Consider the following 14,237-nt stretch of genomic DNA (forward strand, 5'->3'; position numbering starts at 1 on the left):
TTAGAGTCTTTTGACTTAATTTAAAAATATTATTGCCAACATCTATGGCTCTTTAGAAAAAAAGACTGTCTCCCCTTATTTACAGATAGTCTCTTAATATGAATTATTTAAGTGCCTTCCCAGGGAAAAATCAAAGAGGCTCTTAGTGCCTGTTTCAGTGCTTCTTAAAACTTAAGCTTTTAATTTATTTTATCAAGGCTTGGAGGGTATAGTAATCGTCAGAACAAGCCCCTCCACCCTCCTCAAAATAATCTGCACATGTTTGAAAAATTCAATTTCTTTTTCTCATACAAATTTTGATATGCTCACAAATATACAGAAATCAGTTATTTCAAGGTGCCACAGTCGTATCCAGGAAACTACATATTCTCATAAACTAAAGGAATATAGATGTACTAATATGCATCAATAATATCACTTAAGGATTTTTGAAAGTGTATTTCACCTTGAAAGGACCTGCTTGAAGCCTACACAGCAGCGAAATCACTGGAGTCCAGGGTTTTTGTCACACACACACACACACACACACACACACACACACAGCACAGATTTTTTTGATTATGTAGATTTCTTTTCCTACTGCAGTTTCATATGCAAAGCATGCATCAGCCACATCCATGCTATCTCCTAAAGCAGTCATTCTGAAACCCAATCTGGGGACAGTGCAGACTAAATAAAATTTCATTTTGATTTGGCCTCCCGCTGCGAATGGGACTGCTTTGTCTCAGCCGACAGAACCAGCAAGCCAGAAAGGTATGTGGCGCTTTGCATGGCTGGTGGTGTGTCTGGAGGCTCAGGATCGCCTCTGCGCCTGGCTCTCGCACTTCCTGCGCCTCTTTTCTCTCTCTCTCTCTCCCTTCCATTTGCTCTCAAGCTGAGTGCTGTGTGGCTTCTACCTGCGGGGCAGAACGGGGGCTAACCCGCACCAATTGTTGACTTTGGCATATGCTTAATTGCTCCTGTGGCTGTTTGCAAACCCCCCCACCCCGCCCCCCACTGTCTTTGTTATTATGAGGCTTTGTTTTTTTGGTTTGGGGGTTTTGTTTTTTGTGTTTTGTTTTTTGTTACTTTCCTCCTCTGTCTCTATTTTGGTTTTTGTTTTGTTTTGCTTTCCTCGCCACATTGGCTCTCCACGTTTCCTCAAGGTGTTGAATACTAAAATACTGACTGAAAGGGAAATGGTTTAAGGGCTGCTCTGATGCTCCAGAGATTTTACAGGAAAATTTGTCATGCTGGATTTTTATTGTAAATTTGAAGACGCGTTTAACAGCTTTGAAGGACTTTAGCTTTCATGGCCCTTTTGAGTCGCCTTGGCAGAAAGGCAATCGCCCATTTTAGAAAAAGAGGGAGAATATAAAATAAGGGCTATCTTCCGAGGGGACTGGATTGTTTACCATCTTGGTAGGCTTTTTTCCCTCCAATGCATTGTGGTGCTGGCCTGCGTCGCTGCTCAATATGGCTCTCTTTTGAACAATGACCTTCATTTGGAGTCATCTCAGGAGAGGCTGCTGTGTCAAAGCTCTTCTTAAACTTGTCCCACCTTTCGGAGCCTTGATTGGCGATCAAGGGACAACCTGCTGTGATGTTCTCAGAGGCTTGCGACACAATGGCAAAGTGCCAGGGGGCTGGCAGTCCTGGGAACTCAGTTTTCAAGTCTGTCCGAAATGTCTCCTTGGAACTGTCACTGCCCTTGACCAATTCATAAGGTGTTGTGAGCGAAAGATGTGTTTCTCCCTGGTTTACATATTGGCATATCATTAATCTAAATTAGATTATAGCAAACTGGTTAAAATGGATATAGAGTAAATGAAAAATAAATTGTCTAAGAGGAGAGCAGGGAGTAACTTCATTCAGACTCAGGAGTTCTGCATAAGCAATTCCACCTAGGAGATGGATGAATGGGTAGAAATACTAAAAAGCTTCACAGGGACTTTACTCCCTCCCCCAAAGCAAACACAAAATAGATCATGTCCTATAACTTGGTACAGGGTCAGAAATGAACTTTCAGAAATCTCAAATATTGCAGCCTTCTGCCCAAGGGCACTTCTTGATGTGTCCAGGGCATTCAGTGGTGAGCTCTTTGCCCCTGCAGAACATGGTGTTGGTGCTGCAGCACCTCCAAGCTTGAGCTCTACCTCCTCCGCTAACCAGGAGCCTTGGGTGGGGAGGAGACACACCAATAGCTCAGTCATTGGCGAAGAGGCTCCCTACTAGGTTCTTGTGTAAGAAAAACTGAAGAACCAAGCAGACGTTGAAGGCATTGGAGAAACCGCCACCTGAATGTGAAGGCAGATGGTCATGTGATGTGTTGGTGTCCCCATGTAGGAAGAAGAAAATGGCAAGGCCAGGCCTGACTTGAAGCCTGAGCGCCAAAGATGGGTGGTTAAGACTAATGTGTGTCTTTTGGCTGTAGCCTGACTCTGGGAGCTACATGGTTATTTCATAGCTGTTAATGAAAACAAAACACAAATTTGGATTTTTTTCCAACTCATGTGTTTCTAAGGGCCATTTATTGAAATTTAGGGACTCTTGGTACCAAGTAGATGTTTTAGAAAGTGAGATATGCTAAGTGCTACATAAATTTTCTTTAAATTAGTAGCTATTAAGCAAGAATGCTTTCTTATTAAAAAATCAGATTTTAAATGCAAATATTTAAAATATAAAAATGAAAGTGTAAGGTATGGAAACAAAAATGTTTATATTTTGAGTACACATAAGTGTATAAATATTTAAAAATAATGTATACATATACAGAAGAATATGGAAAGAGGTTTAATTATTCATTTAACTAGAGTCAGCAAGAGTATGTTGAGGATAAAAGTTGATAAATCTAGCTAGTGGACAATTCTAAACTCTAGTTCACCAGATATGGGGTATGAACCAAGGGTTAGTACTGAGCAACAGAATACTATTAATTGATATGCTCACTTGGACTCTATCTGCAAGGGAAAATTATTACAATATGATTTAAGCAACCATGAGTTTGGGGGGCAATGGAGAACTCAGGAAAGAAGTAGTGCATTCTCCCGAGATGGCATAGTCTACCCCTCCCTCTGGTATCTTCCAAGCCTGAAGCACATCATCCCCTGAGCTCATGTGTTCCATAAACATGGCACCTCCGTGTGTCCTCAAGCACTAAAACTCTCGTTGAAAGAAATGTTGACAACAACTGTAATGGGGTCCCTTGTGGTACGTGAATTTGGTTCCTCTCTGTTTTGTGATGAGCATTATCTAGCCATGCACATTTCATTATCTGAATCTGTTCTAATCTGGGGGAGGGGGCAGCTAATAAGAGCTTCATATACATTCTGGCCAAAGGCAGAGAATTTAAGAGAACCTATCTATTGTTCCATCAGTCTTGGAGATAGTGATGGTCAAGATGTTCAGTGAAGAGACAAGTGGATGGAGAATACCCTGGATGATAGAACAGAAGGCCCATGCATTCCACAGTTCCTCTCTTCCTACTGCCTGGGGGTCAACATTTGGTGGGGGGGGGCGGTGAAGAGATCTAAAATCACAGATCCTCCTCTGTAGGCTCCAGAGACCACCTAGACCTCTTCAGTGGCCTGTGTGCTTCCCAAGGAAATTGCTTACTATAGTATGTTTAAACTGTCTAAATAGGACATCGAAATCACAAGAACCTGTGCATTCTAATGCCTGATGTAGCAAAAAATAAATAAAAAAGGTCCTAAGGGACAGAAGGAGAATTATGACATTCTCTGAAAGAGTCAGTATGAAAATTTCAGTTGACTTACATGCTGCAACTACTTCCCAGTTACAAAGAAAACATCCCATCACTAAAACTAAAGATAAACTTATTTTTTTAAACCCATAACAGTTACATAGGCATCATTTTATATTTCCATAGGTGAAGCCAGTAAAAGTCAGTAACTAAAGAAAATGCCAACTAGAATCCAGGTCCTGGGCTCTGGTGAGGTACCACTGAGAAGAACAACCTCTTTAGCATTTTCCTCAAAACATCACCAGGTCTTAGACTGTAGCAGTTCATATCTCAACACAAATAATTATATTCAATAAAAAGATCATTTACTGTGACTACCATGACCATATTATTTTGAAAAAGAACCACAGTATTTAGAAGTATGTACTAATAAGAGGCAACATTTTAGATCCATTAGCTCTATGAAGAAGCATTCAGATAGCTTCTTTACAATTAGACAACCTTGAAAAATTCCCACAGTTCAGGTGACTAGGGCAAGATTAGATAGAAGCTAGTTTTTGAACAATATCAAACCCAATTTTGCTCTTGAAGATGTGTCTTGTGCTTGATCAGTCACATCAAATGTGTGTAGTGAGAGGCGCTGCAAACCACAGCTTATCTACCTGTGCCTGCAGATGATCTTAAACCACAGTATCTCATGGGGATGTCCAGCAAATTTTAAAGTCCAGGATAGATAGGCCCTAAAGATGCATAGTTACTCTTTACAGGATCTTCTCTAAGAATGGAAGAGCAGTCTCTGTCTGTCTTCTAAGTTTCCAGGAATTGAAGATTGCCCTTGTCATGTGATTAAATAGAGGGAGGCCCTTGGCCTGAGTTTCAGTAGCTGCTCTTGGCTATGTAAAGCATAGGTATTGCTGTTACCAGACACAATAGTCATGCAAGACCACAGACTGAAAGTATGGTAGAATGCCAGTGTCCTGTAGACAGAGAGAGATGGATGCTCTGTGCACAGGAAGAGTTGCTCGGTTTTTCATGGTCAGTCTTCCCAAGACCAAATAAAGGGTCAGATTCTTACCAGTCCAACTTTATGCACAATATGACTCTCTTTTGAACAATGATCTTCATTTCAAGTCATTTCATGAGTGACCATTTGGGTTACCTAGATATAAGACTGGGGGCTGGAACTCAGTGGTTAAGAACACTGGCTGCTCTCTCAGAGGACCTGGATTCAATCTCCAGCACCCAAATGATGACTTATGGCCTGTTCATAACTCCAGTTCCAGGGGCTTCAATACCTTCTTCTGGCCTCCTCAGACACCAAGAATAAATGTGGTGCACAGATATGTATGCAGGCAAAATACCTATATATATAAAATAAAATCATTGTTTAAATTTTTTAAAAGAAAGATTAAGAGACAAGATTTTAAAATTGTAGAAGGACACTATATGAATGGAAGAATCCTTATTTGTTCCCACAGCCACTAGGCTCCAAAACTTCGAATACCTTTCCCCACCCTCCAGCATATCATCTTAAAGAATGGAAGGAGTGTAGGAAGAAAACATGAGCCTGGGCATTTTATCCAAATGGAAGAATGGACACCAACTAAGAAGGACAGTTGAAATTATCAGGCGTGACAGCTCAAAACTTGATTGGACATTTAATTAAATCTCTTTCCTATCCTCACTCATGACTTATTGAAAGCTTGGGAAGAAGCCTAGATGAGCTACAACCAAAACACAGAAAGCCAATTATATTTTCGTCTTATGTACAAGTACTAGTGACTGAGATTTTGAAGGTCAGCTACATCTGAAAGATTCCAGGTTTTCACCTCCATGTCTTTGTTCAATGATTCAAAAAAATGTTATATGTCAATCTCAAAAAAACAAAAAAACAAAAACAAAAAACAAAAGACAGGAAAGGTGCACGAAATGAAAATTGATTGCATAAGACAAGTTAAACTTCTCAATAGCTCTGTGTAATGTAACTTTGAAAACAGAGAATCAGATGCCCCTGCTGTATGGATTTCTCCCAGCAAGTTCCCCCTCTCTGAAAGGGGTATTTAACCCACAAAAGTGGGCCCAACTGTATTGCCAATGTGTGCTCTCTATAGTCTAGTTTATGCACCAGGCTCAATGGGGGCCCAAACAGAGCCAATGTCTCTATCCTGAGACTTTAGAACATAAACATAGAAGCTGGCTTGCTGGAGTTGTTGGAACAGGGTGCGTTCAGTGACATGGCAGAAGACGCAGACATTTTACATTTGTTCCAGGAAGCTAGAAGCTGGCCAGCTCCTTCTCCTTTCATAGACCTGTTTGGTCAACTCATGTTGTGTTCTTTGAAATGCCAGGGCCTATCTCAGCCAATTCTCTCCCTTATGCTTAAGTTGGCTAAAGTTTATTTCAGTTGTTTTCAACTTAAAAGAGCGTCATGATGCCAAAAACATGTGAACAAGAAATTCTTAGAAATTGCTGTAACATTCTAGACCTTCTACCATTTAGCCTAAGGAAGAAAAAAATAAAGACAAAGAATGCTCACTTAGTCTTTGCTCATGCATTAAGACAGAAGGGTTGTTGAATCTGATAACGGTAGCAAATTTTCAGGATTTCTATTAGAAGTTCCTAGAAGATGAAATAAACACCAGGAATGTCACTACCTTGGAGCCAAAAGCTGCCATGTTATAGCATAGTGGTCCCTAACCTGTAGGTCGTGACCCCCCCATATCAGATATCCTGTATGTCAGATGTTTACATTAAATTTCATAATAGTGGCAAAATTACAGTTATGAAGTGACAATGAAATAATTTTATAATGGGGGGGTCACCTCAACATGAGGAACTGTATTAAAGGGTCACAGCATTAGGAAGATTGAGAACCACTGTTATCGCATGAAATGTTCTAGGATGTAGTTCATAGGATAACTTCCCCAAAGATGCCCAAGGCTGCTTTGCTCCTCTGTCATGGTTAGTCTTATAAAGCATGCATCAGGTTGGATGTCAACAGAAAACTGACTTAAAGCTCATGACAACAGACCAAAGAACCAAGAGTGGCACATCACTGAAGGATCCAGGCAGACTCAAGCCACTACTAAAAGAATCTAGATTGAGCAGCAGGAACGGGGAGGCCTCATTATTTCTGAAATGGCCATAAAAGAGAAAGCTTGGGACTGTTGAAGGCAGTTGAATGGAAATCTCAATTTCTAAAACAAAACCATGTGAAGGTTTGCAACGAAACCACATATCTTTTTGGCACTACCATTAAACCAAATGTGTTAAATGCTCTAAACTTTGAAAAGAACAATTTATGGTATAAACAAAGCATAAACAGAGGCTTATCCCTATGAAAAGACCACCTTGCAATGTTTTGTATAACCACAAGATGATACAAGTTTTAGTAATACTGTATATACTATATAGTAAAATGCACCTAATTACATAAATGATATTTGATATGATACAGTACTAAATATATATGTGTAGTACAAGAATGAGTATAAAATAGACTACATTGGGGAACAAAAACTTTGCCCGAATGGTTCAAGGGTTTGTTCGTGTCTGAAGGGCGAAAGAAGGTGACTCTAACTATACCATTATCACTCGCCCACATTAAGGATGCATTTATTCCCCTCTAGCCCATTACAAACTGCTGTGCTCTCCATGTATAGACTTTTTTGTTTTGCTTATTGAGAAAAAATATTTGAATCTTTTAATATTAAGGAAGGCTTTTCAAGAAAAAGTATGTTTGTGAGAACTGAGTTAAATTTTTTTTAAAAAATCTGCGGTCTCTCTACAAGATGATTGAGGCAGCTTTTTTTCTTCTGAAGCTATTTATTAGTATTTGGAGAATGTAAACACTAATGAGGGTGGGGAACTAGGTGGAACAAGGGGATAGGGTTTGGAGTAATGGCATGAAATTAAGAAGAAGGAAATTTAGGTTGATTACCAATTACCAATTGAAAATCTTCTTAATGCTGAGGTCTATTAGACTGTAGGGTAATCTTGCGAGGGAAGTGGTGGGACTCCCATTGCTTGGATGTTTAAAATTAGAGTGGACAGAGCACCATCAAGGGCACCCTGGGGTGAGCCATCTACCCTGTCGAGTGAATGAGTGAGTTCACCTTGGTTGCCTTTATAGGCTCAAACTTCCATTTGACCTGGGGACAGGAGAGAGAGAGAGAGAGAGAGAGAGAGAGAGAGAGAGAGAGAGAGAGAGAGAGAGAGAGAGAGAGAGAGAGAGAGAGAGAAGCACGCAGGTCTGTTCCACATAGCTCAGGATGTGTCCAAACAATCATGGGGATCATCTGGAAATATTTCTTCTGTTTCTCATCTGGGGCAGTCTCTGAACACTTTGATGAAAGCTCCAAAGAGACAGTTTTGTTGGCAAGAAACACCTTCCCAAGATATATGTTTTCCACCTGGGAAGCCGACATCTTTCTGAGATTCATAGAAACCAATACCTTGTGTCATGCAACACTCTGCTTTTCAGTAAAGTAAAAATTAAAGCAACCAGGCAAGTGACATTTTAATAACATGGCTATTGGGGCATGGTGGGTGTGCATATTTTCTCTTTCCTAAAAGGCAAACAGATGGAAGGAAGGGATGGACAATGACAAAGAAAGTTAGAAGAGGAAGGGGAACAGATTTGATTAGCAATTGATCAGCATTCTGCCATGTGCCAGCAGCTAAACAAAGTAGACAGCGTAAAAATGTGAAAATGGCCATTTCTCTTTGTCTATGGGAGATCATCTTGTCACCTGAGAGAAGATTTCAGAGAGAAAGGTCTTTTACTTAATGGGAATATCTGTGTAAGTTAATACGTCAGTGTTGAGGTGGTTCTGTCTGCTGATTTTAACCATAGGGATTCTGTCACTCATCATAAAATAAAAACAAACATTATATACAGGTGATACTGGCCTCTTTTTGGAATGTTCTGGGTTAAATAAACATACCCAGATTCATGTAAACTAAAAGACATACGTGTGAACTAATAAGTACCTTGCTATAGTTTGTGTCCATTCAAAATTACACATTGAAATTTAGGTGCGACATGGTCCCGGTGGGACCTTGAAGAGGTGATTGGATCATTGAGAGGGAGTGAGTTCCTGCCCTCATAGGACTAGATGAGCCTCTGTGTTGCTACATGTAAGTCAGAGGGTCTGTGCTGGTCTTTTCTGCACACCCGCCTTCCTCCTTCCAATACTCTCTATGCATTGAAGCAGCAAAGGCCCTTGCCAGTACCATCTCTTGGATTTCCCATACTCCAAAGGAGGGATCAGTGGACCTCTTTTTCTATCTTTCTTATTATCCTGGTCTACAGGGACAGTAATTAGAGGCAAAAACAGTTCAACATCATGCAGTGCTCACTCTGTATTCTGAAGTGTGTGTGTGTGTATGTATGTGTGTGTTTTTGAGTGAGTATATGTACATCTGAGTGTATCTCAGTGTGTGTGTGTGAATCTCTTTGTGTCTAAGTGTGTGTACTTCTGAATGTGTGTGTGTATATGTCTGAGTGTATGTGTGTGTATCTGTGTATGTGTCTCTGACTCTGAGTGTGTGTGTATATATTCCTATATATATATCTATAAAGATATAGATATATATCTGTATGAGTGTGTGTGTTTATCTGTGTGTGTGTCTGAGTGTGTGTATGTATATCTGATTGTGTTTGTCTCTGAGTGTGTAGGTATATATCTGTGTGTGTGAGTATGTGTATGTATTTCTGTGTGTGTGTTTGAGTGTGTGCAAGTTTGTCTGCCTGTCTCTAAGCGTTTGTATATGTCTGATTTTATATATAGGTTTATATCTGAGTATGTGTCCCTGAATGTGTGTGTGTGTGTGTGTGTGTGTGTGTGTGTGTGTGTAGCTAAAAGAGGAGATTTGAACACTGTGTGTTGGGTATCTCATGTGCTGTTCTTTATTCCCTCTCACTTTTTTCTTTTGTAAACTTTTTGTACATCTGAATTTAACATTCTTCATAATACCACATGTCTGTATTCTGACTAAGGCAGTAAAAATATCTCATTCCTCCCAACTGATTCCACACATGAAATTAATATTTTCTAGAAAAGTATGACTCTTTTCTTTCCTTATAGGAGGAACAATTCTTCAAAAACCCATAGTTGTACACAAGGATATATTTGTACATTTGACACCAGACTACACACAACTAACTATCCCTACCCTTCCCCCTTTTCCTGATGCCAAGGATTCAATCCATGGCCTTGCACATGTTAGACAGGTTGTACTATTAATGAGCTACAGCCCCAGGCCGGCATTCATGCAACCTATTCTCAAACCTTACTGATTGAGATAATGTTCATATGCTATTGCTTAGGAATGGTGTTGTGAGGGAAACTCACCTCTGCTGTGAGCTGAACTGATCAGCAGTTAGCAGTGTCCTGACTATGAGGCTGTCCCCGACACCCAAAGCGTTGACTCGGCCACATCCAGAATGCATCCAGACATGCAGCACATTTTCTACATCATAAGCCCAGGAGGAAATCAAAGGGGCCAGGCTGGCAAGAAGGACAGTTCTCCAGTGAGTTGCACTGTCTCCACAGGGAAGTAAGTGAGCTGCTTTCTTGAATTTGAACGCATTTGGTCAAGAATCCACTCTTACAAGCACATGCTCACATTCTGAGAAACCCTCCAACCACCAGTCAGAGAACCCCAAAGTCAAATTACAGATCCCGGACACTGACAACTATACATCTGAAATACAAGCCAAGGGTTTGCTTAACAAGCAGTACCTCAGAGAATTTTCATTCAGATTTACTCAGAAAAATATGGCATTAAAATTTCTGGTAATTTTTACTTCTTACATTTAGATTAAGGCAATAACTCTCCCCTTAAACCTGAACATTGCAACTTACATCTACAATGATAATAATAACACTTTCTATGTAAATATGATTTCAAATATCTTCATGTATTTGATCATTTAAATAACACTTAATAACTTTTGTTAATAAAAGAGACAAGATAATTCCATGATAGCTTAGTTTTAGTAACTAACTGGTGGAATAAAAGTCGAGTTGAAACTGTGAGACAATAAAATTCACAATGGCCTTGATCATAATAAGACACTTTTGACAACAACGACCATTTAACATGTTTCTATCACACTGTCAAGGTGGGCTTTCAAACGGAAGTACAACATTCACATTCCATAAAAATTATGACAGCATCCTTGGAATCAAAAGTTCTGACACCCCATCCCTGCAGTTCTGTTTTGGTATCTGGGGCCACGCCTGGCATCCGTTTTTTGGGGACATGATTTATGTGGCAGAGGAATCTTGCGGTCTACCTTCTTCCATTGATCCTCTGATGCCCTACGCAAACCCTCCTGGCTCTATCTGGGGTACTTTTGCACTTGATCTGGGACCATTTGCCCAATGTTGACTGCTAAAGGTTTAAAAAATAAAAACATAAGTTGAAACTCAGGTTAAGAGGTCTCTCAAGGGTCCAGAACTTTCTTTGCTCTTCATTGATGACGACTATGTAGTGTTGCATGGTGCCCAGAACGCAGCCGTTCATGAAGGATGAGCCCAGGGTATTTACAATGGGAGCTCTGTCTGACAAAAATGTGATGACTTCCTTCTGTGTTCTTAGGTACCAGGCTGGGGACAGAACTCTGCTCCAGGCTGGTACCTCAGGAACCTGCATGGAAACTCAGCAAAGCCCCAGGGTTGACTCCACAGCGCTCTCATTCCAAGTGCGCTGAGTCCCCCATGCACGGGTCAGATGTGGATACCCATGCATGGGGGTATGAAGGTAAAGGTGGCTGTCATTTCCAAAGGTCCTGAGCCACTAAGAAGCACGCATAGAAATTAAACCAACTATCTAACTTCAAGCTGGTGGCAAGCTTTGACTGGTTAACTTAGTTACAATCCATCCTCTATTTTTGATTAACAAGGCAGAATGTGAATTAATATTTCAAAACCAAAGGTTTGAGAATCTGAGGAATGCTGAAGGCCAGAAATGCTGCCGTCCCCAAGTTTCAAATGGCTTCTCTACTCTTTTTCAAATGGATGAAGAGAAAAAGAGGGCTGGGCCAAAGGAAGGAAGAAAACATACGGAAGCCTAGAAAAGCCACTCTTCAAATAAAACCCAAGAAGATTATATATTCTGATGACACCCTCCATAAAAAAATGAAGAGGATTTTGTTTTTTCTTCTTTCAATCAGTCCCCCAACTGTAAAACATACCTTCAGTTAGGATCAGCTGCAAAGTCTGAGGCCCAGTCCAAAATGAAACCATGGGAGCCCTGTGGGCTGGTTAGACTTGACTTGAAGCTGGGATCACATGGAAAGAAAGAACCTCAGCTGAGAAAATTACTCCATCAAATAGGCCTGTAGGCAAGGATAATTGCTGATTTTGTGTCAACGTGACACAAGCTAGAGGCATCAGAGAGGAAGGAGCCTCAGCTGAGGAAATGCCTCCATGAGATCCAGCTATAAGGCATTTTCTTATTTAGTGATCAATGGGGAGGGCCCAGCCCATGGTGGATGGTGCCATCCCTAGGCTGGTGGTCCTGGGTTCTATATGAAGGTAGGCTGAGTAAGTCATGGGAAGCAAGCCAGTAAGCAGCTCCTCCCATGGCCTCTGCATCAGTTCCTGATTCCAGGTTTATGCCCTGTTTGAATTCCTGTCCTGACTTCCTTCAGTGATGAACAGCAACATGGAAGTGTAAACTGAATAAACCCTTCCCTCCCCTACTTGCTTTTTGGTCATGGTGTTTTGTCACAGCAATAGAAACCCTGACTAAGACAGCAAGTATGTAGGGCACTTTCCTGATTGATGACTGATACTGACGGTCCTACCCACTGGGGGTGGTACCACCCCTGGGCAGGTGGTCCTAAGTTGTATAAGAAAGCAAGGTGAGCAAGTCATGAGGAGCAATCCAGAAAGCAGTGGTCTTCCATGTCTTCTTTAGTTCCTGCCTCCAGGTGCCTGCCTTGAGTCCCTACCTTGAATTCCCTCAGTGATGAGGTACGATCTGGGAGTTGAGGGATGAAATGAACTCTTTTCTCCCCAAGTTACTTTTGGTTGTAGTATTTAATTGAAACAGTAGAAGCCAAAGTAGGACATTTTGTTCCAGAAAGAAGAAAGATTTCAAGACCCAACAGCAGGGTATTAAAGCAAGCATGGGCCAATGTCAGTGCACAGGTCCTGGCTCAGAAAGTGGCCGTGGCTGGCATTGTTTTTCCTGTACCTTGTCTGGTGCTGCTTCAGATTTCAACTGACTACATAGGAATCCTTGCCTCCAGAGCTGCTCAGAAACAGAGCAGACTGATTGATCCCTTACCAGGGTCTGGACCTTTCATAGATGTTCAGCCAGAACCTGGCAGACTTTCTGTTAAGGACAGGGAAGGGTGCATGGGTACACACATCATGACAGAGCCTGAGTTATTCTGAAAATGTCCTGCTTAGACCAAGCCTCGGGGAGTCAACTTTAAAAGCAGCATCTTTCGTTAATGCTGCTAATGGAGTCCAGCAGTTTTATCTTAAAGAGATACACAAAGTCTGTAACGGCTTTACCTTTGTGCATTGATCATTTATACTTAGCATAAGCAACATTTATTGGGCTTCATTCATTGCTTGATACTCATTAATAAATTCCAAAGGCAGCTAAGGGGACTTGGATGTTCTCTAATCACAAACCCCACGTGTCCCTGCTACTGTGCAGGTGTAGTTAGAAGTCACATCACCAAAAGAGCCTCACAACCAACATCTCTTGGCAAGTGCATCCTCATAGAGTTATGATGTCACTGGTAAAACAATCTAGTAGGAACATGTACAAGTGTCTGTCAGGGCCATACTATGAAATGCAAATTAGGGTGATGGTAGTCAGGTTACCAGTGGAGGTGCATTACCCCAGGCCTTCTGGAGTTGATCAGAAAAAGAAAAACAACAAAACAAAAAACACCCTCTACACACAGTTGAGCAGAAAAACAGTTCAAACCTCCTAGATTCTAAGACCAAAAGGAACAAGAGAAAAGGTTGCATCTACAAACATCTTAGGGCTTGCTGAGGGAGAAGCATCATTAACAATGCCAGCATCTTATAGTCTTATTGAGTACCTTCAAACTGTTTGAAATATAGTCATGTGAACTAAACACTCCTGGCCCAGCAGTTGGGTTGCTATGCCCCTGTTTCCATGCAGCGCCATCTCATCATTCAGTAGCATTTGCCATTGCCATTTTGTCAATAAAGTAAGGCAAGCATTGGTTTCTAGCATCCTGGATTTGTGTTGAGCAAAGCAGCACTGTGGTGCATGAAAGGCATGTCAAGAGATCTGACGTAAATGGAAATCATCGCAGCTTCAGAATGTGCACAACAGGTGCACAAGATAGATGTTCAAAATGCTTTCTATTATTTGGCTTTTTTGGAATCAAATCAGAATCAAGAACAATAGTGGCCATTTCAGATAAATTTACTTCTGCACATTCTTGCAGATCGAGCAGCTGTAAATGAGGGAAGGCTGGGGGGGGGCGGGAGGGAGGGGGGGAGCTGGGGGTGCTAGCTGTTTAGAAGGTGGATGCAAGTACATCTGTACT

The 14,237-nt window shown here is 41.1% G+C and overlaps 1 long non-coding RNA gene across 1 annotated transcript in view; it reads left to right on the top strand.

Moving 5' to 3' along the window:
- The first annotated feature begins 412 nt into the window (after nucleotides 1-412).
- Nucleotides 413-14,237, top strand: part of LOC119086824 — a 101,836-nt gene continuing 88,011 nt past the window's right edge. Inside the window, exon 1 of the long non-coding RNA XR_005090188.1 lies at nucleotides 413-753. This is a non-coding gene — a long non-coding RNA (uncharacterized LOC119086824). The remainder of the gene's footprint in view (nucleotides 754-14,237) is intronic.

The sequence above is a fragment of the Peromyscus leucopus genome, chromosome 16_21, assembly GCF_004664715.2.
Source record: "Peromyscus leucopus breed LL Stock chromosome 16_21, UCI_PerLeu_2.1, whole genome shotgun sequence".
NCBI classification, from domain to species: Eukaryota; Metazoa; Chordata; class Mammalia; order Rodentia; family Cricetidae; genus Peromyscus; species Peromyscus leucopus.